Below are 20,254 nucleotides of genomic sequence, written 5' to 3' on the forward strand. Positions count from 1 at the left end.
ACGAGTAGTGGTAAGAATTCACACATTGCCTATCCACTTGGTCCTTGCAGAAGTCTACCAAACCCCAGCATGACCTCCGCCACAATGTATTTCTGGCCAGATACAGACAGTGGAGTAATGCAGGTGCTGGTGGGGAGGGACTGCTCAAGGAGACCATTAGACACATAGATATGACAGCCTAATAAGTCTGACAATGTTTTTCTAATGCTAACAATGTTTTCTTAATGTTGACAATGTTTAAAAATGCTTTGTTTCTCTTTTCTTATTGATGGTTATTGTCGAGTTATGTAATGTATATATGCACATGAATTGTTCTCTATCTCTTTTGTTTTTTTTGTTGTCTCTCCCTCTTCCCACTCATGTTTCCATGGTTTAAAGATGCTATGTCACCCCTCAGTTGGACCAATGGTAATGCCAGATTTTTGCTCCTTACAGAAAGATCGTCGGTTGGGAAGGAATATTGCATCACCAGAATGTTCGTTTGGAAGACTGAGAGACAGCACCTTTGAGAGGACAGCAGAACAAGAAGAACAACAAGACGAGAGAACTTATTATCGTAACAAGTTCTCTCCCCCTCAAACTGTTTTCTTATACCCCCTTTACAAATTTCTTCTTTTCTCCTCCTGTAAGATGGACTTGCCCCAAGAGACTGTGATATGGATTTTTCCGTTAACCATGATGTTGACCAGAGCAGTCTGTTTCGGTGAGAGTACCAGTGAGGTCGAGAAAGGATCCAGAAAGGTCCTGATGACTGAGATGGAGGCGTAGTTTTCCAAGATCAACCTAACCAACAAGCAAAGGCGAGTATCAGAAAACGATCCGATAGAAGAAATTGTGATGGATTGTTAGCTGAAGAAAACTGTATCTGTAGGCTCTGTGACAATTTGGTTGAGGATGGGTGCATAAAGAAATGCCAATCCAGTTTTAATATCCATATGGACCGGCATCCATTGAGTGACTATCACTCCTTAGTGGGTAATGTGTTAAACAAAACAGATTGTTGGGTATGCTCTCAAGTACCTCAAGGTCATAGCAAATCAGGGCTAGTACCATTTCCTTTAACGATAGGGGAGGTACTTGAGTTAAATGGTGGGAGACCGGTGGACAGGAGATTTAACATCTCCAGCCCTCCTAGCTTGAAGCTCCACCAATACCATGTGGATAGGTCCCTCTTATGTTTTAACATCTCCAATCCCCGACAGCCGGGAAATTGGGAAGTGTCATGGAGCAACCTGACCATGACCTTCTCGCATAGAGCAGATAGAATGCCTACAGATACAGAGCTTGTACGCCACATAGCCAGTAGAGGAAAATCTTTCAGGTATAGATATACCTTAGGAAATAGGATTACTAGAGTTGGAGAAGTATCACCAGGATACTGTGCACATATCGTACAACCCGATACGTGTATTAAGCAGATGGAAGAATTAGGGTCAGGAGATTTCACCTGGTAGGTATGTAATATGATAATGTCCTACTCCGTCCCATATGTTCTCCCCGATGATGCTTATTTCATATGCGGGAGAAAGGCGTACAAGTGGCTTGCCCCAAACTCTGAAGGATTGTGTTATATTGGAAAAGTATTGCCTGAAGTGATGACTGTAACTCATGATAAAATGAAAGACATACACCGTGGTGCCCAAGCTCCTTATACTCACACTCATTACGAGCACCGAGTTAAAAGACAACTGTCAGAAAGGTTAGAGCATCCGGCCTCTGACCTAATCCATGAATCCACCGGGATTCAGGTTCTGGTAGCGTTAGATTTCACTCGCACCGCTAGAGGAGTGATGAATTATAGATACATTTCCGCACTCGCCAATTTGTTAGATAATATCACTGAAATGTATGATGACACGTTTAGATACACTGGAAGAGAACTCCAAGCTTATAAAACAGAACTGGTACAGCATAGAATGGTTCTTAATTACCTCACAGCAGTGACAGGCGGATATTGTGTTACATTGGCAACACAGTACGGCGTGAAGTGTTGCACGTACATCACGAATAGCACCGAGGATCCGGTAGAGGTCATAGACCAAAAGATGGACGATATTCTCCAATTAAAATGGGAATTTCGCCGAAAACACAATCTCACTCTTGCTGCTGTTGGTAATGAGCTGACTGGTTGGGTGTCATGGTTGAACCCGCGAAATTGGTTCTCCGGTTTGGGAGACTGGGCTCAAGGAGTCATAATGGATGTTGGGAAGTTTCTCCTATGTATTTTAGGTGTTGTTATATTTATTGGGTTGATATTTAGATGCGGGCAGGCTTTAATGAGGTGCAAACAAAGTACAAGAGTGATGAGTTTGAGGAGTGAGGAAACTGTAATTAACCTGGATTTGATTTATGACCCAATGATAGAAACCAGGATGTGATGAAAATGCGATTATACGGTCCGTTTCTTTCACCTGTTTTTCTGCTTTTCTCCAAGATAACAAGACCCCCTTGGACGAGGAAGTTGACGAGACCCTATACAGACAACGGATGGACCAGAGAAAGAGTTTTTGACCACTTGAGAAATGGACACTTGATGAACTTTGCCATGGATCCCCAGTTTCCCTAGTATTTTTAAACTCACGCTAGCCCAACATTTTTTGTAAATCTAATGGCATTGACAAAGCTTGTTGCTCATGCCTAACGAGCAAAACAGCGCAAAGAAGACGACTTTCAACTGATACCGAACAAAACTTCAACGACAGATGTACATTTACCTGACATAGAATACCATTGCATTTTCCATAAGTGTTCTTCATCTTCATCTCTACAACCCTCAGGTAATAACACACATAGTATAGGGAATACAGGCACAGATATCAGCAATCACATATTCCCCCATTCATGTATCATCAACTAAAATGTGCTCCCCATTTTGTTACAACTGAAAGCCAAAATGAGCTCGGTAGAGTTTGACAGCCCATCCACAGACCCTTGATACGGGATAAGAAGGAATTCAAATGTATACTTCGCAATACCTCGAAGCTTGATTTACAACACGTACGGCACGATGATACATGACCCCCCAAACATGGACTCATACACACACGCTTCTGCTATCTCACTAGGTCATACCCTCTTCACACCTACTCCTCTCTCCTCCCCTGCCCAACCATGGAAATGAATTAACCCCTGACCTATATTTTTCTCCTTTTGAAATGTTTTAGAAGGTGGCAGTTATTATTGACTGCCAAAGGGTAGACTGTCAAAGTCAGAAAAATATCTCTATGCACACTGCCATATTTGCACCTCATTCATGTCCGCGCTGCGCAGGCGTACGCTCTCCCGTACGTGCACATACTCACAGCCGCGGGCACCCGCAGGCGCACGGTATGCGTATTTACGGTAGAGTTTATGTAATCATAGCGTGCGACTCAATCGTTACATATTTTCATTAATAATGTATTTTATAGATCATGGTCCCTTTGATAGATTCTGAAAGTTTGGTTAATATAGAATGTCCCTGAACGGAGGAATCCCTCTTTGTATTGTGCGAAGGGTCTAACAGGAGTCATACAGTGGTGTTTGGTACCCATCGGAAGAGTATTTAAATAGCAATATTCCGGTGTTGGTTTGGAGCGGATTAATCGCTCGTGCGAATAGTTATGGACATAAGAAGTTATGTCCATTTATTATTATTTGTTCTTACTTAGTCATGCACCTGAACAGTACAGGTATCAGTGGGTCTCAAATGGCTCTTTGACCTCAGAGATCCCCCAAACAATAGTTTGCATGTTGGGAGGGCCTCATATCTTTACATGCATAAGGTAAGCACCGGAATAGTAATTGAAGATCAATTGTACTCCAAATCAGTATCTTTCCCGCAGACGGAGTACAATAGCCTTTAATTACACTGAGCTTTGAGACTCAATGAGGAGGGCCAACACCTGTGTTTACAAATGGGGCTGGATTTGTATACAGGAGAATGAGGGCTGAGATGTCATTGTCTCAACTGAAAGTGGACATCATGAATATAGAACAGAACCCAGACAGGATTCTGTTTTGTATTCGCCAAACAATAGCTCTCCAGAAGACAGGAATGTGTTAGTTATCACCCATTGTTTTGCATAACCAAGACCACATACAGCCCACCTGTATGAATCAACCTATGACCTTTGTTATAATGCGAAGCCGAATTCCTGCGTCCAATGGACAATGAGATTGTAGGGACCATTAGATTGCATTGTGTGAGTAGCATAAAAGACGGGCCTGTGGCATCCAGCTTTCACTTCTCATCAAACGGTTCTCATTGCTGATAATCGGGAAGCTGGCTGTCCAGAAAGCGCTTGCGATCGTTACCCTTGTGCGTAAGTTTCTCTCCGTAATCATATTGTCTTACTGTGAGCCATTTCTCTCATCTCTCATCTCTCTCTCTCTCTCTCTCTCTCTACTCTCTCTCTCGTATTTTCCCTTGATTAGATTGAATTGTATTGTATTTATAGTGTAGTTATTTGGTTAGGAAGTCTCTGTTATATTGTAGTGTATCATTTGTACTGTGATTCCTTTTTGCAAGTATATTAGTTATAATACATATAGTAGGCTTTGGACCCTAAACAAGTATCTGTGTATTTCTTATAGTGTTAAGTGTTCACTTGAGCGTCGGTGACTCTCAAGCAGCTTTGTATTTAATCAGGTTACACCAGGTTGCACTTACACCCTGTCTCAACACTAAGGTATACTGTGTATTTCATTGTTAAAAATATAGATATAAAGGTATAGTGTTGTGAGCGTCTGCGCCGCTGGTGACCTCCTCGTGGTCTCGAGCGTCTGCTACGCCATAGCGAATCATTACGTTTGTCTATAGCCAATAGCGTGCCTGCCTGTGATCATTTACTCGTGAGTGAACGTGACGCCTGAGCGTCTCGATCACGGCTAAGCGATCGATACGCAAATAGCGTACCTTTACGGTACTTCTTACGCATCCAGCGTACAGTGTTCTTAGACCTCATAAAGGGTTATAAATACATAAAGGAATTCTGCTTTGTTACCGGGAATACCCGAAAGCGAACCGGAGTCTTCAGATCTCAAATGCAGGTGACCACCGACAGGAAGGTAGGGAGAAGTACAAGGACTGGCTTCCGATACCAGGAGTCAGGACCACCGGAGCAAGATGACTGGAGTACGAAACACCGGACAGGGAATATTCTCCAGAGCAGGAACAGCAAACAGGAAGCTATCACCGGCGTCTGTGTAATGCACTGAGACAGCATATAAAAGGGAGCCCTCCAATGGTTGTGGAGAATCTAATTAGTGATGTCGTGCAGCTGCCATGCTGCATGACCAGGGTAAGGCAGGTGAAGGTAATCCTAACATGGCAACGGGGAACGCGGTCTGCCTGTGGCGTCCCCATTGCCATGGACCCGGAGGCTCCGAGCACACGGCATCCCAGCGTTGCCAGGGACCCGGCGGCTCAGCGCGCACGGCGTCCCAGCATTGCCAGGGACCCGACGGCTCAGTGCGCAGGGAGGGACAGGGAGCGGCGGCCGTGACCGTCGCCCGGCAATGGTCGGGGCGTTGCCTAGCCGCCGCGCCTAACAGTACCCCCCCTTGAGGAGGGGTTAAAGAACCCCTAGATCCGGGTTTCTGAGGAAATTCCTGAAGGTATAATCTCTTAAATTTAGGGGCATGTAAATCCTTGTCCAGGACCCAAGACCTTTTCTCCGGGCCATACCCTTTCCAATGAACCAAAAAATAGAGCCGACCACGAGAAAACTTAGAATCTAAGACTTTCTCCACAAGGAATTCTTGTTGACCCTGAACATCCACCGGAGGTCCACCCTGGGAAGCCTTCTGAGGGAATCTCCTGGAAAAAATATATTGCTTCAAAAGAGAACAGTGGAAAGTGTTGCCAATCTTAAGTGATTTAGGCAACCGTAGTCGAAAAGCCACTGGATTGACTTTCTTGACCATAAGAAATGGTCCAATAAATCTGGGTCCCAGTCTAGCCGAGAGTTGTCTGAGCTTGATGTTGCGGGTTGACAACCACACCTTATCCCCCACCTTAAATGTGCACGGGCGTCGGAACCTATCAGAAATTTTTTTCTCTCAGAAAGCAGCCTTCTTAAGGGCAAGGTGTACCTTTCGCCAAATAACTCTGAGATGGGAAGTTAAGGTCAACGAAGAGGCAGGACAATGAGGAGTAAAGGAATTGGCTCTAGGATGAAAGCCCAGGACCGAAGAGAATGGAGATTCCTTGGTGGAAGAGTGGCAAGAGTTATTATAGGCAAATTCGGCCAGAGGAAGAAAATCTGACTAATCGTTCTGAAGTTTGGCAGATTAAAAAGACGTAGATATTGTTTTAGTGACTGATTAACACGTTCAGTCTGTCCGTTAAACTGAGGATAGTATCCAGATGTCAAAGAGAGTTTCATGTTTAATGAGGCACAAAAACGTTTCCAGAAACGGGCAATGAATTGTGGTCCCCGGTCAGAGACAAATATCCACGGGTAAACCATGAAGTCTGAAGACATGGCGGAGAAACAGAACTGCCAAAACTTGAGCGGAGGGTAATCGGGGAAGAGCAATGAAGTGGGCCATTTTACTAAAAAGGTCTACCACTACCCAAATGACCCGGAATCCGGATGAAAGAGGAAGATCCACCACAAAATCCATGGAAATGTGTGACCACGGCCTGAGAGGAATAGCAAGAGGCATTAGTTGCCCGACCGGCAACGATCGAGATATCTTGTGCTGAGCACACACCTGACAGGAAAGGACAAATTCCCTAATGTCCCTGGAGAGATTAGGCCACCACACCGAGCGAGAGATTAACTCCAAGGTTTTAGCAATACCCGGATGACCAGAAACCTTACTATCATGAAACTCAGCAAGGACAGTGCCTCTAAAGAACTCAGGGACGAAGAGACGACCAGCAGGAGTAACACTGGGAGCCTGCTGCTGAAGCTGGACCAGCTGTGTGAATAAATCTTGTGTGAAACCAGCCCGGATGACGGACGATGAGACAATGGGGGTTGTGGCCGGGTAGTTATTGTGAGCAGGAAGAAAACAACGTGACAGGGCATCGGCTTTGGTATTCTTAGAACCGGGCCTGAAGGTGATGATGAACTTGAATCGAGTAAAAAACAGCGCCCAACGTGCCTGCCGAGCATTTAGCCATTTAGCTGATTCAATATACTGTAGATTCTTGTGGTCAATGAATACAGTAATGGTATGCTTCGCTCCTTCAAGCCAGTGCCTCCACTCCTCGAAAGCCCATTTAACTGCCAGCAACTCTCGATTACCAACATCATAGTTGGATTCTGTGGAGGAGAATTTCCTGGACATGAAGGCACACGGGTGTAATTCCAGAGACTCCGGGTCTTCCTGAGAAAGGATGGCTCCCACTCCAACCTGAGGCATCCACCTCAACAACAAAGGGAAGATCTGGGTTAGGGTGTCTGAGTACTGGAGCTGAGACAAAGGCCTGTTTTAGGGCCAGAAAGGCAGACTTAGCTTGAGGCGACCAATTGGAAGGATCCGCTCCTTTCTTAGTCAACGCCACAGTAGGAGCAACTAAATCTGAAAAGGCATCAATGAAACGCCTATAATAATTCGCAAAACCTAAGAATCGCTGGATTGCCTTTAAGTTAGTGGGTTGTGTCCAATTTAGGATTGCCTGGAGTTTCTTTGGTTCCATGTAAAACCCCTTAGGAGAAATGATATACCACAAAAAGGACACCTCCGTGATATGGAAATTACATTTCTCCAATTTGGCGTACAAATGATTCTCCCGTAATCTCTGAAGTACTAGTCGCACATGGACCACATGTTGTTCGGAAGATTCAGAATAAATCAAAATGTCGTCTAAATAAACGACCACGAACTTTCTTAGAAAGTCACGGAGGACATCGTTAGTAAGATCCTGAAACACAGCAGGAGTATTAGACAAACCAAATGGCATTACAAGATATTCGTAATGTCCTGACTGTGTACTGAAAGCTGTCTTTCACTCATCCTCAGATCTTATTCGGATGAGGTTGTACGCCCCTCTGAGATCGATTTTGGAGAAAATAGCGGCAGTACGGAGCTGATCAAAGAGTACCGAAATCAGCGGCAAGGGGTAGGTGTTTTTAACAGATATCTTATTCAAAGCCCGATAATCAATACACGGTCTAAGCGATCCGTCTTTTTCCTCAACAAAAAAGAACCCCGCACTTAATGGAGATTTCGAGGGCCTAATAAACCCCTTCTTCAGGCTCTCCTGTACATAATCATTCATAGCCTTAGTCTCTGGGCCAGATAATGCATATAGTCTCCCTTTAGGCAGAGTGGCACCAGGGACTAAGTCAATGGCGCAATCATATGACCGATGGGGAGGCAGAATATCCGCATTACCTTTGGAAAAAACGTCAGCAAAATCCTGATATTCCGAAGGTATAAGTTCCGGAGTGACAGCCGCAACCCAGACTGGACGGGAAATACATTCTTTGACACAAAAGAAACCCCACCGGGAAATTTCCCCAGACCGCCAATCTATGGTGGGATTATGAAAGGCGAGCCAAGGGTGACCTAAAACAACAGGCACAGCCGGACAATGGGTAAGATAAAACTCAATTTTCTCGGAATGTAGGGCCCCCACTGTCAGTTGTACTGGAGGGGTGCGATGAGTAATTACCCCATTAGAGAGTGGACCACCATCCAACCCATGCATGGTGATAAGTCTATCCAAAGGTAACTGCGGAATACCTAAAGCCTGAGCCCAGGCCAGATCCATAAAATTTCCAGCAGCTCCGCTGTCAATGAAAGCTGACACAAATGAACTGACACTCCCAGAGGAAATTTTTACAGGAATTAACAAAGGAAGCATTTGAGGAGATTAATTGCAGACCCAAGTGAACCCCCTCACAATTCACTTGGTCAGAGCGTTTCCCTGCTTATTTGGGCAGCTACGAGCCACATGTCCCTTACCACCACAATATATGCAGAGCCCCGAATTTAGCCTTCTGGCTCTTTCCTCTGGAGACAGCCGGGAGAGACCCACTTGCATAGGCTCCTCGACGTCCTCAGGGAAAGCGTATACACATGGCCTAGACCTGAAATTAGCCCCTCTTTCAGCCCTCCGTTCTCGGAGACGACGGTCAATCTTAATAGCAAGCTCCATGAGCTTATCTAAAGTCTCCGGAGCTGGATACTGAAGAAGACTATCCTTAATTATTTCAGACAAACCGAGGCGCAACTGACTGCGCAGGGCAGGATCATTCCAGCCACAGTCGTTCGACCAACGGCGAAACTCCGTATAATATGCCTCGGCGGGATTTTTACCTTGTTTAAGTGCACGTAAGTGGCTTTCGGCCGATGCTTCTCTATCTGGATCATCATGCAACAAGCCTAATGATTTAAAGAAGGCATCTACAGTTTTCAAGGCTGCATCATCAAGCCCAGGTTTGGGGGTCGCCTTGAAGCAAAGACATCACAATGCCTACCCGCTGAGACTCTGTACCTGAAGACCGGGGCCTTAACCGAAAATAAAGTTTACAGGCTTCCTTAAAATTAAAGAAATCTTTTTGGTTACCCGAAAAGCGGTCAGGAAGGTGCATCTTTGGTTCAGGAATCATACCCGGGGAGGCTCGTAAAAGATCTTCCTGCGATCTCACCCGAAGGGTAAGATCCTGAACCATCTGAGTGAGTTCCTGAATCTGATTGGCTAAAAGCTGGCTGGGATTCTGTCCTAACACTGCTGGATTCATGAGGACCGAAATTCAAGGCCACTCAAAACAAAAAAACAAACAAATATATATATATTTTTTGCTTTGGGAAGGTGATAATGTTACGTTCTTAGTGCTCAGAAATAAAACGGTATTGAGTGGCAGTCCAGAGCACAAGAACGTGACGCTGAAATAATGGCAAGGTGTAATAATAACAACCCCTAGCAACCTAACTCCGCGTGGTCCGTCTATGCCTGCGAGACTATGTGTTCTTGGGCCCAAAGCAGCCGCGTTTGAAGGGCGGATTAGGTCTGCCCAACTCCGATCCCCCCTGGTCTTAGTATGAGACAAGGCATAAACGGAGACGGGATGATAACAAGGGGACCTCTAACTAAACACAAGACAGAGCTAGGGGAAAAGGAAACCAAAGTACACCATCCAAACCCTACACGGTACTGCTGTATTCCAGGAAGGATAGCTAAAGCGGAACACCTCCGCGAAAATACAAAGAAACCAGAAATAAAAGGAATTCCGTGGCCAAGGCCGCAAGGCGCGGCAGAAGGCCGCTACTCACAACTCCGGGAATACCCGAAAGCAAACCGGAGTCTTCAGATCTCAAATGCAGGTGACCACCGACAGGAAGGTAGGGAGAAGTACAAGGATTGGCTTCCGATACCAGGAGTCAGGACCACCGGAGCAAGATGACTGGAGTACGAAACACCGGACAGGGAATATTCTCCAGAGCAGGAACAGCAAACAGGAAGCTATCACCGGCGTCTGTGTAATGCACTGAGACAGCATATAAAAGGGAGCCCTCCAATGGTTGTGGAGAATCTAATTAGTGATGTCGTGCAGCTGCCCTGCTGCACAACCAGGGTAAGGCAGGTGGAGGTAATCCTAACATGGCAACGGGGAACGTGGTCTGCCTGTGGCGTCCCCGTTGCCATGGACCCGGCGGCTCCGAGCGCACAGCGTCCCAGCGTTGCCAGGGACCCGGCGGCTCAGCGCGCACGGCGTCCCAGCATTGCCAGGGATCCGGCGGCTCAGCGCGCACGGCGTCCTGGCATCGCTAGGCGCCGTGCGGGGGGACAGGGAGCCGCGGCGGCCGTGATCGTCGCCCGGCAACGGTCGGGGCGCCGGCCAGCCGCCGCGCCTAACAGACAATGCTAGACCTCATTTGGCTGGAGTGTGTCAGCAGTTCCTGCAAGACGAAGGCATTGATGCTATGGACTGGCCCGCCCGTTTCCCAGACCTGAATCCAATTGAGCACATCTGGGACATCATGTCTCGCTCCATCCACCAACGCCACGTTGCACCACAGACTGTCCAGGAGTTGGCGGATGCTTTAGTCTAGGTCTGGGAGGAGATCCCTCAGGAGACCATCCGCCGCCTCATCAGGAGCATGCCCAGGCATTGTAGGGAGGTCATACAGGCACGTGGAGGCCACACACACTACTGAGCCTCATTTTGACTTGTTTTAAGGACATTACATCAAAGTTGGATCAGCCTGTAGTGTGTTTTTCCACTTTAATTTTGAGTGTGACTCCAAATCCAGACCTCCATGGGTTAATAAATTTGATTTCCATTGATAATTTTTGTGTGATTTTGTTGTCAGCACATATGTAAAGAACAAAGTATTTAATAAGAATATTTCATTCATTCAGATCTAGGATGTGTTATTTTAGTGTTCCCTTTATTTTTTTGAGCAGTGTATATATATATATATATATATATATAGCAAGGTGACAGCACTCTATGTCTAAAGTCAAAAGATAGTTGGTGCAAGGTCCTAATAATCAATATACACACTCACTTTTCCCATAGCTGAAAAAAGAATTAGACCAGCACTCACGTTTTAGTTGAAGAAAAAAAGGGTTTTTTTAATCCTGAAAAGACATCAAGGATACATCAAGGATACACCCCACTGTTTACAGTACGCCCAACAGCCGTTTCAACACATGGTGGTCTTCATCAGGGGCAGCTGTCACTCTGTCAGGAGCTATCTTAAATAGCGGAGAAGGCGCCAGAATATCCGAACGGGACGGCCGGAAGCAGCGCGTCATAGCTGCTATCTGATTGGCTCCTGCCCGCACGTGATGCGTTGCTAGGGTACACAAACCCGGCTCTCTCCTTAGTGACCGGCTCCAGCAGCGTAACAGTAGTGTAGCGTGGGACGATCTGTATAGTAAGTACAGCGGCATGCAAATAGAAATGCTGCTGCCTGTAATCCCGGACACAGTCACATCTGCAGAGTTTTTAACCCCACAGTGCGCCAGCGGCACGGAACCACAGACAGCTCAATAATGAAATGTAATTACATGTACACATATAGGGCAATTAGACCAAACAATATCAACCTGCGTGGCAATGGTGATAACCAGCTAAGAGCAATATTGATTTAAGCATACCACCACATTAGCATGATATAAAGGATGGCTCGGATGACATGTCGCTCAGGGGTTATGAATGCAATATTTACACTCTGCAGCACAACCTGCACAGCAATAATAATAAGCAGCTCAGAGCATTGTTGATGGTAGCATACCACCACTAAAGCATAATATAAGAGAAGTGTCAGAAAAGATGGCAAAGATGACATGTCACTCAGCGGTAATAGATGCAAATTTTTACACTCCACCATAACGGAGTCAATAAATCATGGCTAAAAGGATCAATTGAATCCAACAGGTATAGTACCACATGACAGTGTGGAAACCAGATGATGTCTAGCATGCAGCGGGGATACAAAATGATCAGTATAGGACAATCATGTCTCAGGGTACCGTACCCAGTATTCTCATACCCTTTCCAAGTATGGTACTGACTGGGCCCAACGCTGCTTAATTGCCAAGATCGGACGAGATTGGATGATTTCCAGCGTGGTAAGATGGTATCCGATATTCGTGTCCATATCTATCCGTATTATATGGCGTGAGTATCATCACCTGTGTCACAACCTGTGTGATAATGTAAATATGACCACAAGAAGAACCGTCCACCGATAATTTTAATACAACACCTAGTATTCCCACCTTGTCTCCAAATGTGGTACTTACTAGGCCCATCACTGCTTAATTGCCAAGATCGGACGGGATCGGATGAGGTCCAGTGTGGTATGGTAGTATCAATCAATACGGTGTGCAGTTATGTGTCCATTACACAATTAAGAGTCCAATTGGCCCAGTGAGTGAGAGACTAAATCAGAGAGCATTGACAGGTGTAAAATGATTAACATGACACACGGCGGTGTCTAAGAAAATTAAACCAGAACAATTGACTCAGTATATACTTCTGCCGAGTCACAGGAAGCATCCTAAACGGAATTCCTCATTAAGCCCATTCGGGGCCAATGATTGCAATCTATCAATCCATTGGTGTTCTCTTTGCAAAAGGATTTTGTTGCGATCACCACCCCTTTGTAGTGGTGGGATCTGATCCAAGATACAACACTTGAGTTGATTAATGGAATGTTTAGCCTCCATAAAATGTCTTGCAACAGGTAAGGTTGAAAAGTCACTTGAAATTCCACCCTGTGTAATGCTCTTTTTGATTGTAGAACGATGCTGACTTAGACGTTCTTTCAGCATCCTGCTAGTCTTCCCAACATATAGCAGATTGCATGGACATTTCAACACATAGACTACAAATTTGCTATTGCAGTCAAGTCTCTGTCTGATTGTGTAGGACTTCTTGTCCTGAGGGTTAGTGAACCGATTGCCGAGTAGCAGGAATGAACAGTTTGGACAGCCCGTGCACTTGAAAACCCCTGTTTTGGTAGTTAACCAATTAGAGGCTGTACTCTTCCTTCTCTTAGAGAAATCTGTCACAACCAACATATCTTTCAGATTGGGTCCTCGTTTATATGCGAACCGAGGCGGTTGCGGAATGGCTTTTGATAATTCCGGATCCGTATCAATAAGGTGCCAATGTTCCTGTATCTTATTACGGATAAATCGAGAAGCAGTCGTATACATGCTGACAAAGTTAAACCTATCATTGTCTTTGGCAGTAGAGGCGTCTTTTTTAGATAGGAGTTCATTCCTTTTTATTTGGCCAATTTTTTTGAGTGCCAAATCAATCTCCTCCTTAGAGTATCCACGATCAAGGAAACGTTGACTCATTGATTGTAGAGCCGGTGGTATTGCTAGTGGGTCAGAGGTAATGCGTATCACCCTAAGCAACTGTGAGAATGGAAGTCCTCTTTTGAGGGGTGCCGGATGGAAGCTTGTTGAGAGTAAAAGCGTATTCCTGTCTGAGGGTTTACAATGAATCCGAGTGGTTAAAGAATTATTGGACAAAAGAACGGATACGTCCAGGAAATTTATTTCTGTTTTGCTGAACGTGAGGCTGAATCTAATGGTGCCAGGGAGTGAGTTTAGATGGTCAATGAAAGTCAAAAGTGTTTTCTCTCCCCCATGCCAAATGAAAAATAAATCATCAATATATCTTACATACGTTGACAAAAATCGACCAAAAAGGGGGTGACCCGTGATGTGTTCTTGTTCATATATTGACATAAAAATGTTGGCATAAGCTGGGGCCATGTTAGACCCCATAGCAGTGCCCTGTTTTTGTAAAAAGAAACAATTCTCAAATAAAAAATAGTTCTTATTCAAAATTAGGTCAATGAGAGACACCATGTATTCTGATGGGGGTCCAAAGTATCCTTCATTTTCTGTTATTAATCGTCTGCAAGATTCAATGCCCAAAGCATGAGGAATATTTGTATAGAGACTTGAGACATCCAATGTGACCAACAGTGCATCATCCGGAACATGTTTAATGTTTTCCAGTTTTATTAAGAAATCTGTCGTGTCTTCAATGTAGCTAGATGCACTTTTGGCAAGTGGTTGTAGATAAATGTCTACAAGCTGTGAAAGTGGTTGGCATAGAGAGCCCCGTGCCGAGATAATCGGCCGCCCCGGGGGCTGTGCTAGGGATTTATGTATCTTGGGTAATGTGTAAAGAATTGGAGTTTTGGGGTGAGGCGTAGTCAAAAAATCCGCTGTGGTCTGATTAATGTACCTGTTACTGACTCCCAAATTGATTATTGAATCAATTTCCTTTTTATAAGTCCATGTGGGGTCAAAAGTAAGTTTTTGATAACAGGTTAAGTTGGATAATTGTCCATAAGCCTCTTGTACATAATAGTCAAAGTCAAGTAGGACTATGCCTCCCCCTTTGTCCGCAGACCTGATGACCAGTTGATTGTCATTCTGTAGAGATTTGATGGCAGCTCTTTCTCCCTTAGATATGTTGGAATAACTGGGTTTTTGTTCCTTGATGTAGGGCATCGTATCCCTTTTAAGTACCCTTAAGAAGGTGTGGATTGAGGGATTGAGGGTCGGTGGATCAAACTGACTGGGTTTCTTCAAAGGACAATGTGGTGTTGTTGTAATAGAGGTTGGACTTGGTGTGTTAGAAAAGTAGTCTTTAAGGCGCAGTTGTCTTCCCAATTTGTATAGATCAACCTGCCATTGGAAACTATCCTGTCCAACAGTGGGTACAAAGGTTAATCCCTTACTTAAGACAGAGAGTTCATCACTCGTCAGTTTATGTTTAGATAAATTAAAGACCACTGATGTCTGTGTTTTGTTCTCCATTATTGTTTTTTTGCTCTTCCTTTTTCTCCCACCTCTACGGGTGGGTAAAGCGGGTTTTTTGGAGCCCTTCTATTGCGTTCTGATCTTGAAAGGTAAGTAGTCCCTTGTGCAGATGTTGTTGGTACATCAGAGTCACTTGCTGACGTCTGAGATCTGCTATCAATGTCGGTGAAGGGTGTGTTAGGTCTTCTTCCTCCACGTCTCTGTTGGGGTCGGTATTTGCGTGGCTCACTGCGCGATACCCAGGGATATACCCTATTCTCCTTATAGTCCAATTTGACTTGTTTATACTTATTCTTCTTAAACTTTAGCAAATCACCACGGAATTTATCAATGTCCTTGTTTAGTTTGGTGAAAAGATCACTGTCAGGGGATTGAATCGTCCTAAATAATTCGGACGCCTCTAATTCAGAAATATCTCTTCTGATTTCCGTAAGATCTAAACCTACCTGTTCAATTACAAGCAGCATTAAATCCTGGGAGCATTTATTCAAAATATTGCACCATTTTGTACAAAAATCATTATTGTGTCTCCCCAGTGTGGGTTGATTGTGTAATCTAAACCCTCTGGGGATAAGGGATTCTTTGTAGTATTGAGAGAGAGTTAGGCCATGCAGATGTAGCTCAACTTCTCTCTTTTTAAGTCTCAGTAAATCATGTAAAAACTCCTCTGGGCTATCTTTATCAAATGCCAGGGATTCGGTATTATCAAAAAGTATCCGTTCCGCGTCTGATTTGTCAAATTGAAGGACAGCGACTAAATCTTTGTTAGCGCTGGTAGACATTTATATGTACAGGGGTTTTTTGAAACAAAAAATAAAAAATATGAAAAATGAAAGGAAAAAGCAAAATGACAACCATACGTTGTTGTATGCAACTGAACAAAAAAATAGAGATCATAAAATATTCATGAAAAAAATATGTACGTTTGAAATCAAAAAAAATTATGATTGGTTAATCTCTAGTACAGAGATTATAATCACACAGACTGGTGCAAGTCAAAAAATTGGTACAATATATAGCAAGGTGACAGCACTCTATGTCTAAAGTCAAAAGATAGTTGGTGCAAGGTCCTAATAATCAATATACACACTCACTTTTCCCATAGCTGAAAAAAGAATTAGACCAGCACTCACGTTTTAGTTGAAGAAAAAAAGGGGTTTTTTAATCCTGAAAAGACATCAAGGATACATCAAGGATACACCCCACTGTTTACAGTACGCCCAACAGCCGTTTCAACACATGGTGGTCTTCATCAGGGGCAGCTGTCACTCTGTCAGGAGCTATCTTAAATAGCGGAGAAGGCGCCAGAATATCCGAACGGGACGGCCGGAAGCAGCGCGTCATAGCTGCTATCTGATTGGCTCCTGCCCGCACGTGATGCGTTGCTAGGGTACACAAACCCGGCTCTCTCCTTAGTGACCGGCTCCAGCAGCGTAACAGTAGTGTAGCGTGGGACGATCTGTATAGTAAGTACAGCGGCATGCAAATAGAAATGCTGCTGCCTGTAATCCCGGACACAGTCACATCTGCAGAGTTTACTATACAGATCGTCCCACGCTACACTACTGTTACGCTGCTGGAGCCGGTCACTAAGGAGAGAGCCGGGTTTGTGTACCCTAGCAACGCATCACGTGCGGGCAGGAGCCAATCAGATAGCAGCTATGACGCGCTGCTTCCGGCCGTCCCGTTCGGATATTCTGGCGCCTTCTCCGCTATTTAAGATAGCTCCTGACAGAGTGACAGCTGCCCCTGATGAAGACCACCATGTGTTGAAACGGCTGTTGGGCGTACTGTAAACAGTGGGGTGTATCCTTGATGTATCCTTGATGTCTTTTCAGGATTAAAAAACCCCTTTTTTTCTTCAACTAAAACGTGAGTGCTGGTCTAATTCTTTTTTCAGCTATGGGAAAAGTGAGTGTGTATATTGATTATTAGGACCTTGCACCAACTATCTTTTGACTTTAGACATAGAGTGCTGTCACCTTGCTATATATTGTACCAATTTTTTGACTTGCACCAGTCTGTGTGATTATAATCTCTGTACTAGAGATTAACCAATCATAATTTTTTTTTATTTCAAACGTACATATTTTTTTCATGAATATTTTATGATCTCTATTTTTTTGTTCAGTTGCATACAACAACGTATGGTTGTCATTTTGCTTTTTCCTTTCATTTTTCATATTTTTTATTTTTTGTTTCAAAAAACCCCTGTACATATAAATGTCTACCAGCGCTAACAAAGATTTAGTCGCTGTCCTTCAATTTGACAAATCAGACGCGGAACGGATACTTTTTGATAATACCGAATCCCTGGCATTTGATAAAGATAGCCCAGAGGAGTTTTTACATGATTTACTGAGACTTAAAAAGAGAGAAGTTGAGCTACATCTGCATGGCCTAACTCTCTCTCAATACTACAAAGAATCCCTTATCCCCAGAGGGTTTAGATTACACAATCAACCCACACTGGGGAGACACAATAATGATTTTTGTACAAAATGGTGCAATATTTTGAATAAATGCTCCCAGGATTTAATGCTGCTTGTAATTGAACAGGCAGGTTTAGATCTTACGGAAATCAGAAGAGATATTTCTGAATTAGAGGCGTCCGAATTATTTAGGACGATTCAATCCCCTGACAGTGATCTTTTCACCAAACTAAACAAGGACATTGATAAATTCCGTGGTGATTTGCTAAAGTTTAAGAAGAATAAGTATAAACAAGTCAAATTGGACTATAAGGAGAATAGGGTATATCCCTGGGTATCGCGCAGTGAGCCACGCAAATACCGACCCCAACAGAGACGTGGAGGAAGAAGACCTAACACACCCTTCACCGACATTGATAGCAGATCTCAGACGTCAGCAAGTGACTCTGATGTACCAACAACATCTGCACAAGGGACTACTTACCTTTCAAGATCAGAACGCAATAGAAGGGCTCCGAAAAACCCGCTTTACCCACCCGTAGAGGTGGGAGAAAAAGGAAGAGCAAAAAAACAATAATGGAGAACAAAACACAGACATCAGTGGTCTTTAATTTATCTAAACATAAACTGACGAGTGATGAACTCTCTGTCTTAAGTAAGGGATTAACCTTTGTACCCACTGTTGGACAGGATAGTTTCCAATGGCAGGTTGATCTATACAAATTGGGAAGACAACTGCGCCTTAAAGACTACTTTTCTAACACACCAAGTCCAACCTCTATTACAACAACACCACATTGTCCTTTGAAGAAACCCAGTCAGTTTGATCCACCGACCCTCAATCCCTCAATCCACACCTTCTTAAGGGTACTTAAAAGGGATACGATGCCCTACATCAAGGAACAAAAACCCAGTTATTCCAACATATCTAAGGGAGAAAGAGCTGCCATCAAATCTCTACAGAATGACAATCAACTGGTCATCAGGTCTGCGGACAAAGGGGGAGGCATAGTCCTACTTGACTTTGACTATTATGTACAAGAGGCTTATGGACAATTATCCAACTTAACCTGTTATCAAAAACTTACTTTTGACCCCACATGGACTTATAAAAAGGAAATTGATTCAATAATCAATTTGGGAGTCAGTAACAGGTACATTAATCAGACCACAGCGGATTTTTTGACTACGCCTCACCCCAAAACTCCAATTCTTTACACATTACCCAAGATACATAAATCCCTAGCACAGCCCCCGGGGCGGCCGATTATCTCGGCACGGGGCTCTCTATGCCAACCACTTTCACAGCTTGTAGACTTTTATCTACAACCACTTGCCAAAAGTGCATCTAGCTACATTGAAGACACGACAGATTTCTTAATAAAACTGGAAAACATTAAACATGTTCCGGATGATGCACTGTTGGTCACATTGGATGTCTCAAGTCTCTATACAAATATTCCTCATGCTTTGGGCATTGAATCTTGCAGACGATTAATAACAGAAAATGAAGGATACTTTGGACCCCCATCAGAATACATGGTGTCTCTCATTGACCTAATTTTGAATAAGAACTATTTTTTATTTGAGAATTGTTTCTTTTTACAAAAACAGGGCACTGCTATGGGGTCTAACATGGCCCCAGCTTATGCCAACATTTTTATGTCAATATATGAACAAGAACACATCACGGGTCACCCCCTTTTTGGTCGATTTTTGTCAACGTATGTAAGATATATTGATGATTTATTTTTCATTTGGCATGGGGGAGAGAAAACACTTTTGACTTTCATTGACCATCTAAACTCACTCCCTGGCACCATTAGATTCAGCCTCACGTTCAGCAAAACAGAAATAAATTTCCTGGACGTATCCGTTCTTTTGTCCAATAATTCTTTAACCACTCGGATTCATTGTAAACCCTCAGACAGGAATACGCTTTTACTCTCAACAAGCTTCCATCCGGCACCCCTCAAAAGAGGACTTCCATTCTCACAGTTGCTTAGGGTGATACGCATTACCTCTGACCCACTAGCAATACCACCGGCTCTACAATCAATGAGTCAACGTTTCCTTGATCGTGGATACTCTAAGGAGGAGATTGATTTGGCACTCAAAAAAATTGGCCAAATAAAAAGGAATGAACTCCTATCTAAAAAAGACGCCTCTACTGCCAAAGACAATGATAGGTTTAACTTTGTCAGCATGTATACGACTGCTTCTCGATTTATCCGTAATAAGATACAGGAACATTGGCACCTTATTGATACGGATCCGGAATTATCAAAAGCCATTCCGCAACCGCCTCGGTTCGCATATAAACGAGGACCCAATCTGAAAGATATGTTGGTTGTGACAGATTTCTCTAAGAGAAGGAAGAGTACAGCCTCTAATTGGTTAACTACCAAAACAGGGGTTTTCAAGTGCACGGGCTGTCCAAACTGTTCATTCCTGCTACTCGGCAATCGGTTCACTAACCCTCAGGACAAGAAGTCCTACACAATCAGACAGAGACTTGACTGCAATAGCAAATTTGTAGTCTATGTGTTGAAATGTCCATGCAATCTGCTATATG

General features: G+C 43.9%; 1 protein-coding gene and 1 pseudogene across 2 annotated transcripts in view; one reads left to right on the forward strand and one right to left on the reverse strand.

Moving 5' to 3' along the window:
- Positions 1-20,254, forward strand: part of FUCA2 (alpha-L-fucosidase 2) — a 237,734-nt gene that overhangs the window by 42,002 nt on the left and 175,478 nt on the right. The gene's annotated exons all lie outside the window — the stretch shown is intronic.
- LOC134911967 (5S ribosomal RNA) lies at positions 12,649-12,768 on the reverse strand (annotated as a pseudogene).

This window comes from Pseudophryne corroboree, chromosome 4 (assembly GCF_028390025.1).
Source record: "Pseudophryne corroboree isolate aPseCor3 chromosome 4, aPseCor3.hap2, whole genome shotgun sequence".
NCBI lineage: Eukaryota > Metazoa > Chordata > Amphibia > Anura > Myobatrachidae > Pseudophryne > Pseudophryne corroboree.